General features: G+C 50.5%; 1 protein-coding gene across 5 annotated transcripts in view; it reads left to right on the top strand.

Annotated features, from left to right (window-relative positions):
- Window positions 1-17,460, top strand: part of PXYLP1 (2-phosphoxylose phosphatase 1) — a 117,095-nt gene that overhangs the window by 25,119 nt on the left and 74,516 nt on the right. For 2 of the 5 annotated variants that reach the window (XM_070375472.1, XM_070375442.1), the window contains exons 1-2: window positions 1,814-1,973; window positions 2,380-2,529. The exons of 1 other annotated variant lie outside the window; for it this stretch is intronic. The gene's annotated coding sequence lies outside the window, so the exon portion shown is untranslated. Of the gene's footprint in view, window positions 1-1,793; window positions 1,974-2,379; window positions 2,530-17,460 lie in introns of those variants that run through there. 2 more of the 5 variants (XM_070375449.1, XM_070375456.1) reach the window with 2 other exon arrangements.

Raw genomic sequence — 17,460 nt, 5'->3', positions numbered from 1 at the left:
CCTACTCAGGTTTGGGGACCCCTGATTTAGAGCAGAAAGTGCCCTACCTCATGCAGGGAAGAGGCAGCCAGCACCAGGGAAGGTGTAGAGCCTGGACTTAGTGAGAGGATAGTCAGTGGGATTGTGAAGGAAAGGAGGAGAGGTGTTGGGTGGGTAGGGTGGCCTGAGAGCCAGGTGGGAGAATCTGGGTGATGCTAAAGGGGACAGTGAAACAATTTTGTCCTGGGAGGTGCAGTTCATGCCTGGGTAGCATTGTGTCAGAGGTCGGGGCAGGGAAGAGCTGAGCACAGCCTGGCACCCCAGGAATGGGAAGAGAAAGCCTTTAGAAGCCAAGGCTCCCTGGACCTTGAGCCTTCAGCTGAGGAAGGCAAAGCAGGAGACTGTGAACATTGTGAGACCATTGAGCAGATACACTTGGGAGCTGGCAAGAGATAGAATTTGGTGCTGGGAGTGCTGAACTGAGATGGAAAGTTCTGAGCAGAAAGCCAGAGAGTCGGTAGAAATGTGGGTAACATCTTTGTGTTGAGTGTGGATTTGGGAGCCACCAGTACAGGAATGGGGAGAAGGCAATGGCACCCCACTCCAGTACTCTTGCCTGGAAAACCCCATGGACGGAGGAGCCTGGTAGGCTGCAGTCCATGGGGTTGCTAAGAGTCGGACACGACTGAGCGACTTCACTTTGACTTTTCACTTTCACACATTGGAGAAGGAAATGGCAACCCGCTCCAGTGTTCCTGCCTGGAGAATCCCACAGAGTCGGACACGACTGAAGTGACTTAGCAGCAGCAGCAGTACAGGAATGAGAGAAGAGGCCACGTGAGAAACGCCTCCAGAAAGTGAGCTCAGAAGGTCAACAGTAAATACTTAGGAGCCCATTTTGCTCAAGACCAATTGCTCTAAGGTACGTAGAGGTCACTGTAGTTCTGGAACTGATACCAAAGGCCTCTCTGTCAGTCACAGTTGGTCAGATTATCTTGCGCAGAGAAATCAAGTAGTAATCCCCACCAGCTAGAGCCCAACATTTGAGAGAAATGACCCCTGCTCCCCCCGCCCCCATAAAGTATCAAATCAAGTTCCAACTGCAAGCCTCAAGTGTGTCTAACAGAGAGTTACAGAAATCAGTCAAGTGCTCAATGGCTTCCCGGTAGCTCAGAGAAGGGGTGGGGATGGAGGCTGCCAGGATGGCGACCTCCGCAGGGCACCTAGAGGCCACCCCGAGGGAGCAGCTGGTCTAGAGTTGACACACAGGGCCGGATGTGGTTGGGGCCGGAAGAGAACAAGGAGTAGGCTGGGGGCGGGGGTGGTCGGGAGGGCAAGGTGGCCAGAATCATGACAGTTTGGGTCTATAAGGCTGCAGTCACCCAGTAACGGTGGGTCCCCAAAACGGGCGACCAGCTCAGGACCGGACCCCGGGTAGCGCCGGGTCAAGCCCACGGCCCACGGGCACCCCACACTAGGGCTCCAGGCCCGGGCCGTGTCTGCGCACCCGACCTAGGCGTGCGTCCACTCCTGATCCCGAGTCCGGCCCTGCGCTCAGGTGGCCGCGGTCCCCGCGCACTCAGCGTGCCCGTGACTGCGACTTTCGCCCGCCGAGATCTCCGATGGTTGTCCCGTCCCTGGGGCCTGTGTTTGGCCTCCTCCAGTCAGTGTCCTCTCCTCCGCTCCCTTCTAGCGTGCCGGGCCGCACCGCAACGCCGCCTCCGGGGAGGAGCTGGAGGGCGCCCAGCGCGGGGCGGGCCGGGCCCCGAGCGCAGCGAGGTCAGTAGGGGGCGCTGCGAGATGTCGCGCTGCCCGAAGTCGGTGCGCGCCGCCCTCGCCTCCCGCTGCGCCGGGCAGAGCAGGCGGCGAGCGCGGAACCGGGCGCGCTGCGGCGGAGCCGGGCCGGGCCGGGACCATGGGCGGTGAGCGCGGCGCGGGCCGCGGTCGAGGCGGTTGCCTTTGAGGCTGAGCGGAGCCTCCCACTGAGGCTCGAGGTGGGCGGGTGTCCTAGGGTTCGGGCTCGGACACCAAGGGGGTCTTCCGAACGCGCCAAGGCCGGGACTACTGGGCAGTGACTCCGGTGGGAGAGGGGTGCGGGGGCGGGGGAGGTCAGGGGCGCGCTTGCGGGTACCCGGTCTGAACCCGGCTACTAAGCTCCCTCCTCCATCCCCGCCTCTTCCCCAAACCCCGGCCCCGGACTCGCTCCTTCTCCCTAAGCCGACCCCTCAGCTCCCGCGCCCGGATCCCAGTCCCCGCCTTCTGATCCGCCGCCCTCTCTCCTAGCCCCAGCGCCCCCTAACCCGGCCTAGGATCCCGCCGCCCTTTTCCCAAGTCCTTGCCCCGCACCCCGCGGCGGGTGCCTCCCTTAAACCCCGCCACCTCCCGCTTCTCCACCTCCAGCTCCGCACCTCCTCTGCCTGGGTGCGCTGTCCCGCCCCTCCGGCCCGCGCCGGCCCGGCCCCCGCACTCTTGCCGCCTGATTGCAGCCGGAACTGGAGCTCCCCTGCAAGATCCCCCTTCCCCGGCCGCCGCGAGCCCACGGGGCGCCAGGTAAGCAGGCGGCAGCAAGTTCTCGGCGGCCTTCCTCGGCGGTGGGGCCGGCTGCTCCGGCCGCTACCTGCGCACGGCGCCCCCGGGAGTCCCGGGGCCCCGCGAAGGGGTAGCTCCGCGCGCGGGTGAACGTTCCGGGATGCTCAGATCAGGACTGCGGGGTTTCCACCCCCCGCAGTTGCTCTTGCTCGCGAACTTGTCTAGGTCGCAGCCTTTTAAAGCAGCCGGCTTTGTCATACATGCGAAATTGGATGTGCTTCGAGCTGGCCGCGTTCTTGGCGGCTGCAGCGGTCTTTCGAATTCTACCTGTGGGTGGGTGGTCGAAGGTTTAGCGGTGCAAGAGGCGTTGGAGCCATATTTTACCCGCTTCGGCGAGGCGTTTCGGTGGGGGGGTGGGGAGGACATCCCTGCCCGGCTGGCTAGTGCCTTCGTGGGAAGACAGGGTGCTTTGTAAGCATTCGAAAAGTAAAATCACGAGAGCTGTGGGATCAGATCGCGTGCGAATGGGGAAGCGTGGGGTGGGCGACTAAGGGAGCCTCAAGAAGGCTCCACAAGTTGGGGACATTTGTTGCTATTTGCAGAAGGCCCGCGGATGAACCCAAGGGTGGAACACGGTGTGCTCGGCCACCCGCACAAACGTGAGGTGACTGCGGACGCGGCTCGGCAACAATTCCTCCTCGGAGGTGTTGGTGCGCTGTTCGGACATCTCTGGGAAGAGGGTTTAAAATAAACAGGTGGTTTGAAAAACCTCGAGTTTCCTGGAGAGAGGTGGAAATGCAGGGTGACAGTCAGAAAACCAGTGCATGAACCCAACTCATCCATTCTCCTGGCTTTCATTAAGTTTTGGATTGAATGAATTGTCTATTTTAGAGAGGGCTTCTCTGGTGGCTCAGTGGTAGAGAACCTGCTTGCCAATGCAGGAGACAGGAGTTCAATTCCTGGCTGGAGAGGGAAATGGCAACCCACTCCAGTATTCTTGCCTGGGAAATCCGATGGACAGAGGAACCTCGGGGGCTACAGTCCATGGGATCGCAAAAGAGTAGGACAGGACAAAACAACGACTATGTTTTAGAAAGGATATGTACGAGGCATGTCTATTTTACAGGTTAGCTCCTGGCCAGCCCCCATCACTGATACCTGGGAGGCTACTTTCGGGCACCAGGGACTTAGGTGGGCCACCGGGCCTTTGCAGCTCCGCACTTAGAGCATTTGCGGAAGGAGGTATCTGCATCTCTTTCTTCCCAGTGATTTGTTTGAAGAGTATTTAGCTCAATAGTTTTTACCATTGAATAGTGAATTAGTAAGTAATTAGCCCCCGGTCACACTGGGCCTGGTAGGCTCCCTCTGCTGCTGCTGCTGCTAAGTCACTTCAGTCGTGTCCGACTCTGTGCGACCCCATAGACGGCAGCCCACCAGGCTCCCCCATCCCTGGGATTTCTCCAGGCAAGAACGCTGGAGTGGGTTGCCATTTCCTTCTCCAATGCATGCAAGTGAAAAGTCAAAGTGAAGTCGCTCAGTCTTGTCCGACCCTCAGCGACCCCATGGACTACAGCCCACCAAGCTCCTCCGTCTATGGGATTTTCCAGGCAAGAGTACTGGAGTGGGGTGCCATGCCCCCAAATTCCTGTGGGTGTTTCTTCAGCCCTCCCCAGGCTGCTGTGTGATGAGTTATTGAATGTCAGATGCCCCACCGCCCAGGAGGGTGGAACCATCATTAAGCCCCCAGCACCCAGGCTTCCATTCTCTAAATGACAGGTACTCAGTGTTTGTTTAGTAAATAAGTGGGTGTCCCTCCTGAATCCAGGCTATCAGAATCCATAACCCATGTTTTCCCATTGTGCTTCACTGTTTCCAGAATGTTATCCTTCATCAAATTTTAAAGAAATATCTGAGTGGAGAAATTCATTTCTGTGTGTAGTGAGGGCAGAGAGCATAATTTATGGGTCCGACTTTGACAACTGGGTCTCTAACTCAGGGGGGACTCCAGAGTTTCTAGGAAGAAAAGAAGCTGTCTTCATGCCCCGATTGGAGTGATAAGGTGATGGCCACCGTGGGGAGATAAGGCTCCCTGGTGAGTGGTGAGTCCTCCACCGCTTGACCTCTAGGGCCTTGAGCTGTGGCAGCAGCCCCGTTCAGGGTCCCTCATCCCTGCGCATAATGAAGGGGAAGCCACTTGTGGAGTCCCGCTGACTGCTTCAGATCACACCGTCTTCACTCCAGTGGAGATGAAGGAGAGAGCTTCATTTCCCTGGAGAGAGCTAAGAACACCCCTTCTTGCACTTTTCTGGCAATTTGATTTGCTCATCTGTTGAGGAGGCTGGTGTTTGGGGAAGGTGTTTCTGACTGTGGTGAGTGGCCATGACCTGCTGGCAGGTAGATCAAAGGCCAGCCCTGCCGCCTCTATCAAAGGCCAGCCTTGGAGAGAATGGCCAGAGGCAACAAGGGTGGGAGCAGCCTGTGTCCCCTTTTTAAGGAATCTGGAAAGGATTGGAATTTGGAATGTCACTTTGAAGCGAGAACCTGCACTGCTTGTAGGTTCAAAACTGTTGTGGGCTTATCTTCCTCACCCAGACTGTCTCTGCCTCCAGGTCTGGCTCATACCCAGGATTCCTGCAGCTGTTTTCTAGAAGAGGCTTAATTAATGCCTGAGGTCTGTAAGTGAGAGAAGGGGAGGGAGGGAAAGAGGAAGAAAGTAAGCTTGCTATCTGGAGGAAGTAGGAAAAGGGATGACAGAATAGCCAGGGTTCTGAAAACTCCCGGGGGTAGACTTCAGCCCTGGAATGAGGTTCTTGGTTGGTGGATAAGGTGTCATGGGCCCACATTCTGGGGGAGGAGTTATCATTAGAAGCAAATTCGCTGAGACAGGGAAAATGGCCTCACAGTTACCTGAAATAAGGTGTGCCAGGCCCCACCGTTCTGCTTCCTAGGAGGCCATGAAAGCCAGGTGAGAGCTGGACCCAGGGAGGTGGGAAAGCACGAATCCCTCTGAAGTTGTGAATGAGGGGTGTGCCCCTTTGGAAAAGGTGGCTTGAGCAACAACGACATTGTTCTGGGGTCCAGCCTGGGGGAGCCAGCTCACACCTGGGATGCTGAGGGGCATGGCCAAAAGAGAGCTGGCTGGGAGGGTCTGAACCTGTGCCTGGGGCTTCCCTGGTGGCTCAGCAGTAAAGAATCCGCCTGCAGTGCAGGTGGCGCTAGATACATGGGTTCAATCCCTGGGTAGGGAAGATCTCCTGGAAGAGGAAATGGCAACCCTTTCCAGTATTCTAGCCTGAGACTCCCTTGGACAGAGGAGCCTGCTGGGCTACAGTCCACAGAGTTTCAAAGAGTCAGACAAGACTGAAGCAACTGAGCGCGCTCGCACATACCTGTGCTTAGCAGCGGGAGAAGAGGCAACAGCTGCCTTCTGGTAGGACGGTGGGCAGCAGCCTCCCTGGGATTCTTCCTGAGCCTCCTGAGTAGCCTCACAGGTGGAATAGGACCTACCAAAGCCCCTCAACCTGGAGATCCTGCAAGGCTCCGTCTGAGTGCAAAAGGCAGGAGGGCCAGGGTGGCCTCACTGAGCCGCAGCCTCCAGCATAGTAAGTAGCCTCCATCTCTAGAGCCAGGAGGCTGCTCTGAATCTTCTTGGGCCTTTGTAAGGGAAGCCACTGGCTCTGGGAAAGAAGCAGGGCTATCAGTAATGAAGAGAGGAGCCATCTCAGGAGCACAGCAGGTGTTAATGATGAAAGAACTTGGAGGAGCCTTGTGATGTAGTTCTTGTGGCTAGGAGGCAGCGTCACCCATGTCCTCTAGGCTGCCTTCTGGCTGCAGGCACTGCTCCACCAGGAGTATATGGGGTTCCTCCCTGCACCCTGGTCCCTATTCCCCACCCCCCACCACCGCCTCCCCCAGCCCCATCTTCCTGCACCGCACACATTGATCGAGCCACCTCTGTGCTGGTAGTAGGGTGGAGGAGAGCTTGGGCAACTCAAATATCTAGTGGTAGCAACTTAGGAACTTGAAAGTTCTGTGTTTGCATAGTCACTCCCCCAACTTATGCGTTCATGTTTTTGTATTATGAGGCATCCTTTTGTCATCTGCTTACCACTCTCTGCCTCTGTGTATAACCAACTTCCAGAGAGAGCCACAATCAATAGCTTTAAAGAACAGATTAAGATGAAAATCATTGCTCCTGGTTCTGATACTTCCTCCCCCTCCTCTCCTCTGCACTCCTGTCTGTGGTTAGCATCATCATTTACACCCAGTTTACAAATAGTTTGAATACTATTTGTCCTACCCCTCAATTACTTGGAGACATGTGTCTTTCCAACTGACAGAAACCACAGCTTACTTCCCTAGATCCACCTCATTCTTGGATCCAACACCAAACTCCAGGCCTTCAGAGACAGAGTAGTATCATTTTGAGCTTTTTAATTATAAAGTAAAATGAAGCTCTTGCTTGCTAATTGTGTCAGCTGCTAATATAGAAGAATCTGAAGTTAGAGTAAGATATTTACTGCCTCATTAACTTTTTATGCTTCTAAGATGAAAGATTAAAGTAAAATTATTAAAGATATAGTAGAAATGTCTGGAAGCTCAGAAGTAATAATGGAAGGACCCAGGCTTACAGAAGTAAATTAAGCTTTAAACATTGTTTCTGAAATGTGAAGAGATATAAATAGGACCTTCCATAGAAGTATATACAACAAATGGCACCCCACTCCAGTACTCTTGCCTGGAAAATCCCATGGACGGAGGAGCCTGGTAGGCTGCAGTCCATGGGGTCACTAAGAGTCGGACACGACTGAGTGACTTCCCTTTCACTTTTCACTTTCATCCACTGGAGAAGGAAATGGCAACCCACTCCAGTGTTCTTGCCTGGAGAGTCCCAGGGACGGGGCTGGTGGGCTACCGTCTATGGGGTCACACAGAGTCGGACACGACTGAAGTGATGCAGCAGCAGCAGATTGATAGGTATAGAAAATTTTATCTGTCCCTTTACTGAAATATATTAATCATTATGATCATATGTTTTGCTTATGTAGTAGCTTACCATTTAAACAGGGAGCTGTGTCCATGATCTTGTTCAATCCTTCTGGCAGGTCTGGGATCTTCTTAGGGATGGGGACATGGACCACAGGGTGTTTAAAAGGCTTCGCCTAGAATTCAGATCTCTTGAGTGGAGAAAAACAACAACAGTATATGCTCAGCATCATCAGAAACCATCTGGAAGGATTTTTCAGGGTGTGTGGGTGTCAGAGGTTCTCTGATGACTTCCTGATACTAACATTCCTGTGGGTGTGTACTCAGCACAGTGCAGTGGGTCAGAGTGTAGACCCTGAAGCCAGACTGGCTTTAAATCCTGGATCTGTTATTATTAGGCTCGTACCCTTGGACAAGTTACCCAGCTTCTCTATGCCTCTATTTTCTCTTTTGTAAAACCAAGGTTATGATAATAATACCCACTTCATGGTATTACTGTGAAGCTGAGATGAGACAGTACATGACAAGGACTTAGAATGCATAGTACATGCTTAAATGTTAGCTGTGGTTTTTTTTTTTTTTTTTCTTTATTTTTTTAACCATTCATTCCTTAATGCTCTTGCTGTTTAGTCACTTAGTCATGTCTGATTCTTTGTGACCCCACGGACTGTAGCCCACCAGGCTCCTCTGTCCATGGGATTTCCTAGGCAAGAATATTGGAGTGGGTTGCAAAACATTTTTCATACCAGCCGACTGCACTGAGATGATGGATATAGGATGATAAGATACACATAGCCTCCTGCCCATAGAATGGAGGACATCATGCTCAAGTTCACGGTGAAGGACAGGAATAATAGCAGAGGCATTTCCTGGGCACTCACCTGACTCCAGGCCACTTTTTATGGCCTCTAGAGGCCAGAGTTTAGCCTGTGAAGGGTTGACCGAGGCAGGAGGGGTGGGGCACAGTGGTATACTTCAGCTGGTATACTCTGGTGACGTGGCCTTGCCCGCTGCTAAACATAGGCACTCATTTGACTGGTCCATGTCTGACACATGCTGGCTGTTCGTGTTTTAACTATCACTCTTGGCCTCAGGTCGTTAGCAGGAAGCATGATAAGAGGCTGTGAACTCAGTGTTTACTCACCTGGTTTGCCAGCATATTCCTGGTCCTGGTTGATGGCACCAGATGCCCTGACCACTGTTCTGGGCTGACTGTCCATCACCCCAGAAACCCATGATCCCACCGGAAACCCAGTTCTCTGACGAATGGCACAGCTGCTCCTGAGAGCAGGTCAGAGACTAGCCTGAGGCAGAGGGCCAGACTACTAGGGAAAAACAAAATTCAACCAAATAGATGTGAAAATCTAATTGGCTTTACTCAAGAGTCCTGAATGGGCAGCACCCCATCTAGTAAACAGAAGGGCGCTCTGAGGGGCTGTGCAAAGAGACGGTTTTTATAAGTAGGACGAGAGAGTGGCAAGGAGGCTATTAACAAAAGAAAATCCAGGGTTGTTTCAGGCCAAGTCGCGTTCTTCTGGGCGAGGGGCAAGGGTCTATCTTGTAGTCTATCTCTACTTTCTCTGGATAGAGAGGACTCATGTGACAGATCACCTCATTCGTGCTGGCCAGAAAACTCCGAACTGGCCCATTGAGATGACGTATCTGGGGGAGGCTGAAATCGCAGTTAGGTCAAATATTAAATCTAGGTTTGGTATCATGGGCTTTAGCACAAGTGGTACCATTCTGGGCCTGTGCTTTTGACATTGTCATGTGTCCTGTGTCTGCCATAGCTGGAACCTTCTGGATCTGAAAGTCTCTGGGAAAGTGTTAACAGGCCTGAGATTAATACTTGGTCCAGGAAAGGGAGGTCCCTCCTCCTCAGCTCTCACCCTCCGCTACTCCGTGTGTTCTACAGAGGAACTCCAGTATGGCAGCCTGCCCCACTAGTGATGGCCTCCAGCGCTGGGGGGAGGACTAGAGGAGCCTGTGATTACAGCCTCAGAACCCGAGTGCCTCTCCGCTTTGTGTGATTAGCACAGCCTCTGGTCTCCACTGGAGTTCTTTGTACTGATAAGTCGGCAGTCAGACTGGAAAGCGGATAATCAATCCTCTTAATGAGGAACCTGCTTATTTTATTCATTAAAAAAAATTGTTTGTTTTTTTTTTTTTGGTTGTGTTGAGTCTTCATTGCAGCACACAGGCTTTCCTGTAGTTGCGACAAGCAGGGGGCTACTCTTCATTACGGAACTCAGGCTTCTCATTGTAGTGACTTCACTTGTTGCAGAGCATGGGCTCGTGGCTCGTGGGCTTCAGTAGCTGAAGTTGCTCCATGGCATGTGGGATCTTCTCACACCAGGGATCAAACTCGTGTCCCCTGCACTGGTAGGTGGATTCTTACCCACTGTACCAGCAAGGAAGTCCTAGTTTATTTATTTTTAAACTTCTGGAATCTGAGGTCAATGAGGCTTTGTCTTTTTTTCTTTCTTTTTTTAATTTAATTTACTTTTATTATTATTTTTTTAAACTTTATTTTATTTTTAAACTTTACATAATTGTATTAGTTTTGCCAAATATCAAAATGAATCCACCACAGGTATACATGTGTTCCCCATCCTGAACCCTCCTCCCTCCTCCCTCCCCATACCATCCCTCTGGGTCATCCCAGTGCACTAGCCCCAAGCATCCAGTATCGTGTATCGAACCTGGACTGGCAACTCGTTTCTTACATGATATTTTACATGTTTCAATGTCATTCTCCCAAATCTTCCCACCCTCTCCCTCTCCCACAGAGTCCATAAGACTGTTCTATACATCAGTGTCTCTTTTGCTGTCTCGTACACCAGGTTATTGTTACCATCTTTCTAAATTCCATATATATGCGTTAGTATACTTGGAAAGTAAAGAAATGACCAATAATACCATTCACTAAAAAAGAAAAATTATTTGTGTGTAGGCAGCATTGAGTTAAAAGGAGGAGAACCTTTACTTTCCAGTTGGTTCCCCGACTGCTCTGACTTCTCTGGTTTTGATTTCCCAGATGGGGTTGATTTTTGTTGCCAGTCTGTCTCCATTGCAGTTCTTAATGGAAACAAACGCACACCTGAGAATCAAAGTTTGGGCATTTATGGTTGAAGGTCATGGCATAGACATTTGATTTTTGGGGGCTCTGTCTTCAAGGTGAAAGATGACTGTGTCTTTGAAAAAGAGAGATCCTAATGTCAGCAGGCAGGAGGGTCTGAGGGTCTAAGCCAGCCTGTCTCATCCTCGGTTCACAGACTTTCCGGCATGTCTAAATCAGCGGCGTGTGAGTTTTTATATTCTCCTCTTGAGCATCTTGCTCTAATGACTGCTGATTATCTTGAAACAGCTGCATTAATTGATGGTGTTTAGGGACTCAAATGCAGTAAGTAATTGCAGTTGGCTCAGCCGAGCACAGCACGTTCTTGTTATTTGCTTTTTAGCTTGAGGGGTGTTTGCTCTGTGTGTCCAGTGCCAGAAAGGGAGTTGGGAACTCCTTGGCTCTGTGCTCACCCACCACCATTGCTCACACCCTCCAGATCATCTTGTGCCACCTCAGCATCCGTTCCCACTGAATTCAGATTATCTGCCCATGGGCCTGTCTCCACAGCTTGACTGGGTGCTTCAGGAGAGCAGGGGCTACACCCAGCTCATCTCTGTATCTTCCATTAGCTCAAGAACTGGCATGATATAGGCCTCAATAAAGGTTGGGTGAATAAATGAATGGATGAATGGATGAATGAATGAGTGGTTGTAAAGCAGGCTTGTGTTTGGCAGCAGAGTAACCTACCTTCCTGGCTTAAACAAATAATGGTCTGTTTCTCTTGTGTAACAAGATGTTTGAAGGTAGGGGGTTGCTGGCTTTGGTTTCAACAGCAGATATCTGTCTGAACTGACACACTGTTCTTTTTCCTGGCCTTTTCTTCATGATGGCAGAATGGTTGCTGCAGGAAGGAAGTGCCAGCCACCCTGATACCTTTTATCAGGAAAACAGACTTTTCCCCCACAACATCCAGCAGACCTCCTCTAATGTGTCAGGGCCAGAACTGTGTCACATGGCCATTCCCAGTTAAAAGGGTCATATGAGTATTTAGCAGGGCACACTGCTGCTTAGAGGAGTTAGATAGGCTGAAACAAACAAACCAAATGCAGTTGACCCTTCAGCAACACAGAGGTTTGGGGCACTGACCTTCCCCCCCCCCCAAGTAAAAATTCTGCGTGTAACTGTAGTTGGCCCTCCATATCCGCAGTCCCACATCTGTGGGTTCAACCAACCTCAGATTGTGTAGTAGTGTATTTACTATTGAAAAAGATTTGTCTGTAAGTGGAGCCATGTTCAAGGGTCTGCTGTACATTTAATGACTCAAGTATGATGGACATTAACTGTTTGTTCACACAGAGTCCAAAATGGCTGTTCCTGAAAAGGGAGGGTAGGGGCTCTTTTCCAAAAGGTGATTCAGGGATCCAAGCTCTTAAGGCTGTCATGCTTGTTTGCATCAGTCAGCGAAAGAGGAAGGAACATGAAAGATGGAGGATGGAAAGATTTTATGGGCCAGACTTGATAGAGAATTGCTCCCACTGACATTTGCCAGGAGTCAGTCACATGACCATACCTCCTGTGAGGGAGGCTGGGAAATGTGGTCCAGCCTAGTGCCTAAGAGGAAGAGGAGATGCGTTTTATGGTGAGCTGACAATGCCAGTGACACTTCCTCACCACCACCCCCAAAGTGAAAGTGAAAGTCGCTCAGTCGTGTCCTACTCTTTTTGACCCCATGGACTGTATATAGTCCATGGAATTCTCCAGGCCAGAATACTGGAGTGGGTAGCCTTTCCCTTCTCCAGGGGATTTTCCCAACCCAGGGATCAAACCTAGGTCTCCTGCATTGCAGGCAGATTCTTTACCAGCTGAGCCACAAGGGAAACTCAAGGATACTGGAGTGGGTAGCCTATCCCTTCTCCAGCAGATCTTCCCGACCCAGGAATCGAACCGGGGTCTCCTGCATTGCAGGTGGATTCTTTACCAACTGAGCTACCAGGGAAGCCCACAACCCCGCCCCCCACTTAATCAGGATTCTGTTAGTAAAGAATAAATTGAATATTGAGGGGCAACTGGAGGTGTCTGTCTTGAAAAGAAATGCTGTGCTGAGAAAGCTCCAGCCAGAAATAGTTTTTCTTCCCAGATCATCTGCCTTAAATCCCAGCCTCTGTTCCTACCTTCGGGAACTGGGCCAACAGAATAGTGGAAGTTTCTCATTATCACTCTTTCTTGACTCAGGCCATGTTCTTAACAGCTTTGAGGGAGTGAGTCCTAGTTCCCTTCAGCAGTGGGAGGTTACTCCAGAAAGAAGGGCCTTTAGCTTCCTTGATACCAGAGGAACCTTCAAGAACTTTGAGCCCATGAGAGCTGCTTGTGCCCTTTCAAGTGGCCCCACTCACCCAATCTCCCAACATTGTCTCTTCCCCTCCAGCCCCCACCCCCAGAGAGGAGAAGAGGCCACAGCAGAGTGGCCTCTGCTTCCCCTTTGAACCCACTGAAAAGTATTTTCCCACCACTTCCTGCAATTTTTTTTTTTTTTCAGTAAACTTGTTGGTGAATGGTTCATTGATCTGTTGGGTTTTGGTGTTTTGTTCTTAGTCTGTTGTAGGTTTCAGTGACAGGTGCTTTTCCATCCACAGCATCCTTGGTATCTTTCTTCCCTCCCTCCCTTCCTTCTTTCCACAGACACCTGTTAAATACCTGCTGCTTCCTCAGCTTTGCATCTGCCCAGCCTTCGGGGAGGTAGGCAAGGAAGCTGACTCAAGCCTGTGACATTGAGAAGTGTTGTGGGAGGACTGAGGTTGCCCAGTGTTGGGGGGGGACCTCACCCAGCCTTGGGGTTAGGGAAGGCTTCCAGGGGAGGTAGGATTTGGGCTGAGTTCATGGATGAGTGAAAATTAAACAAGATCAAGAAGGCATCTGGGCCAGGAGAGTGGAATGGCACAGACACTGAGTTGGCAGAAGGGGAACGTAGGTTTTGGGGCAACAGCAAGGAGTCCAGTGTGCTGAAGTTGGGGTGGGGCAGTGTGGTCATTCATTCATTAAGCACTGCTGTGCTCCAGGTCCTGGGGCTAGAGCATGGAACGAGGCAGATGGAGTCTCAGCCCCAAGGGGGCTTGAGGTCTGGGTTCTAAGAGGAGGGTGGGCTCGACTGCTGTCCCAGACTCAACTCTCAAGGGTTTGCTGTTGGAGACTGAGTGGGATGTTGGCCCCAGTGCTCATGCCTCTTGTGCCCTGTCCCTCTGTCTCCAGCTCTTGTCTGGTCCTTTGCCTGAATAACCCTAGCATTATTCAGGCTATAAAAATAGAGGCTGGCACCAGAACACCAGCATGTAGTTGGTGAGAAAAGCTGGAAACTGTCATTCTGTATCAAGATATGTGCCAGCTAAGCTTTTGGTGGAACACATTCTTGGAGCCCCAAAGATAAGGTTCTAAAGTTTGCTTACATTTTTTTTTTTTTTCTCCTTTCAACTCATACCCAAACTTCTGGTCACTTGGCTCAGGATAAATATGTCCTGGTTGTGCCTGTTCCCCACCCTGTGAGCACATTGAAATGAACATTTGATGCTGAAATCCATTCAGTGAGGATTGGCCTTGCCCTGGGCTGGCCGGATTGGAGGGACTGAGTCATCTCCATGGGGTGGTCCATTCAGGGTTCATGTCTAGGTGAGGACCATGGTTAGCGCTGCCTGAGAACGGACCAGCTGTCACCAGCCTATAAAGTTTTGTTCATCTCCCCATGGAAATGCTAGAGTTTAGAAGAGCCTTCTCTGTGTTGAATGGCCCTAAGGGTAGTTTCTTTCATTCTCCCTTCCCAGCCCTGTTTGTTAAGGTGGAATTGGCCATGCTGGGGGGCAGGGTGCAGAGAGAGGAACTTCCATGCTAGTCTAAGCCCAGGGCTAAATGTAGGGCACTTTGTTTCCAGGTAGAAGGATCTCAAGGACTTGTAGATCAGTCCTTTGGTGTTTCTGGGGTACCTTTTTGGTGCCAAATGCTATAGGGAACATGCATAATGATAAAATGAAGAGAAGGAGCATCATTACAACTTGGGATGTTCTGATTTGTAATAAATGTCTATTTGTTCTTTGTCACTGTTTCTGACACAGAGTTCCTCAAACCCTTGACATTTCCTAGAGGAAACTGAAAAGGTGTCTTTCATTATGTGAATGAGGTGAGTTAAGCCTCCACGTGACCTAAGGTTGGGGACTGGTTGCCTGGAGAACCAACCTTGTGATTAGAAGATTAGAACTTTCAGTAGTACCACCTCTGATTTCTGGGGAAGAGTGGCGGGGTGGGGGGGAGGGGGCGGGGGATGGAAGTTAACTCAGTTACCATTAGTCAGTGATTTAGTCAGTTATGCCTAGGTAATGATGATCTCAGTTTTTCTCTTTTTAAAACTTTTTAAACTTTGTCTTCTTTTTTTATTTTTTTGATTTGGCTGCACTGGCATCTTTAGTCTTTGTTGTGGCTTTCAGGATCTTTAGTTAGAGCACGTAAACGCTTAGTTGTGGCTTGTGGGATCTAGTTCTCTGACCAGGATCGAACCTGGGCCCCCTGCATTTGAAGCATGGGGTCTTAGCCACTGGACCACAAGGGAAATCCCTTGGTTCTTGTCTTAATTTGAAAACAATTCAGTAAAGAGATGGAGATAGTAAAGTGGGTAAGGTGTTTCTTAGAAGCAGAGTCATGTGGAAAGGACACAGGCACTCTCAGAGGGAGAGCTGCACTTTTGACTTAAATTGCTATTACAGGGATATTTTTCCAGGTTTTCTCTGGCCAATCATCTTGCTCATTGTATATAGGTATGTGACTCAGGACCCTCCCCGATGTGCACATTCATCTTTTAACCAAGATGGATTTCAGCATGAGAGTTTCTGGGAGGCTGGCAGGACATATTATTGACTGATACCCTCTCCCTTCTCTGATGCCCAAGGAACCTTTCTCTGCACGTGTAGTTTGGGAGGTCTCCTTGATCCCAGGAATGAGAAATATGTGGCCTCCGTATCTTTTTTACCCAAGCAGGACTCAGCTCCTCTCTGCTCTTTATCTTGAAGTATCTGTCCTTAGGAGACAGATACTCTGTCCTCAGGAGACAGAGTCCAGCTGCTCAGCCTGGGGCCCATCTATCTCCTGCCTCAGTGATGCCTCTATAAAAACCCAAGAGATGCAGTTTGTAGAACTTCCAGGTTGGTGAACACATGGAGATGTAGGAAGAGTGGTAGTCTGGGAGAGACTGTGAACGCTACAAGACCTTTTCCACATACCTTGCCACGTGCGTCTCTTCCATCTGGCTGTTCCTGAGTCACATCCTTTGTAATACACTGGTAGTCTAGTAAGTAAATTGTTCTCTCTGAATTCTGTGAGCCACTCTGCAAATCAATTGAACCCAAAGAGGGAGCTCGTTGGAACTTCAATCCATAGCCAGTTAGAAGCACAGGTGGCAACCTGGATCTGCAGTTGGCATCTGAAGTAGTGAGGGGACAGCCTTGTGGGGTGAAGCCCTGAACTTGTGAGAGCTGAGGCTATTTCCAGGTAGGTGCTGTCAGAGTTGAGTTTATCAGTGGAAGAAAGAGCACAACTTAAAAGTTGAGAATTGTGTTTTATGTGGTGGACAAAACTGGGGACTTAAGCCAGGGACCCAGCATTTCGGATGGTTGTGAGAGACTGCTCCCAAGAGGTCAGGGAGGGGTCAGGGTACATAGGAGTTTTTGCTACAAAGATCAGGTAGTTGGAACCTCAGAAGATCACTGTTAATTAAAGAAAACCAGATATCTCAATTTAAAGAATTTAACCCTCTTCTGGGTATGGGAATCTGTAAAAGCCAGGGCTCATTGAAATCATTCCTTTGATATGCACCTCACCCAGTATCCTGTGCCTTCTCGTCCTGAGTCTCCTCAGGGTGCACCTTGTGGGGTGGGGTGAACACTCAGCTGGTGTCAGACAGAAAATGTGTGGGAAGAAAACCCCCTACACATGGGAATTAGGTGTAGAATCACTACTACCCTAAGTGCATCCCAGAAACATCTCATCCAATCCTTTCCACAAACTCAGGAATGGGTAATTTCACATTCCACTGGAATCTAAGCTCCATGTGGGTAGGAATTTTAGGCTTATTTGGTCACTACTGATCCCATTTCTATGACTGTACTTGGCATATAGCAGATGCTCAGTAAATATTTGTTAAGTGGATATTTGAATCACCATTTACAGGTGAGGAAACTCAGCTCAGAGAGGTAAAGCAACTTGCCTGAAGTGCCACAGCCTGGATCTCAATCCCAGGGAGGTATCTCAAGCTGTGGCTTGGGGTTCCCAGCCCCATTGCCCTTGGAATATGGGTTACTTATGAGATAGCACTGACCAAATGCAGCACAACTGTAACAAAACCTTGAGTTGAGTAACAGTGAACTCAAGGCCCAGAAGGTTGTCTGTCTTCTTGCTGCCAGTGTCTTGCTACAACTCAAGGGTAGAATGAATATGCAGGGGTGTATCCATCCGTAGACAGTGATGTTTCTTTAATACCGCCTTCATCCTGTCATGCATGCCTTCCGGAACCTGCTGTGGCTCCCTGCTCCCACAGGAACCTAGTCTGGTCCCAGTCATCCTCCACCTGTTCACTGATGAGTCAATGTGTAAAGCCTGCCAGCAGTCAACGGTTCAGAGGATTTGGCTGTGCCCCCGCTTCTGCACCACTGCCCACATCACTTACCTACTTCCAAATGCCTGCTCACATCAGCTGTGCCCACAGATGTCCTTCCTGCCCTTTCAGTTTTAACACAGATTCTGCTGAGTCCCTGAAGCCCTCTCTGACCATTCCAGCACAAAAGCCACCGCCATTCCCGCCCGCACCGCACCCCCTGAAGCCCCAGTCTGCACAGTGCATTTCCCGATGGCGTTCCTAGGACCCTGATTTC

The sequence above is a fragment of the Bos mutus genome, chromosome 1 (assembly GCF_027580195.1).
Source record: "Bos mutus isolate GX-2022 chromosome 1, NWIPB_WYAK_1.1, whole genome shotgun sequence".
Lineage (NCBI taxonomy): Eukaryota > Metazoa > Chordata > Mammalia > Artiodactyla > Bovidae > Bos > Bos mutus.
Note: the sequence above shows the minus strand (reverse complement) of the source record. Positions and strands in the feature narration are given on the sequence as shown.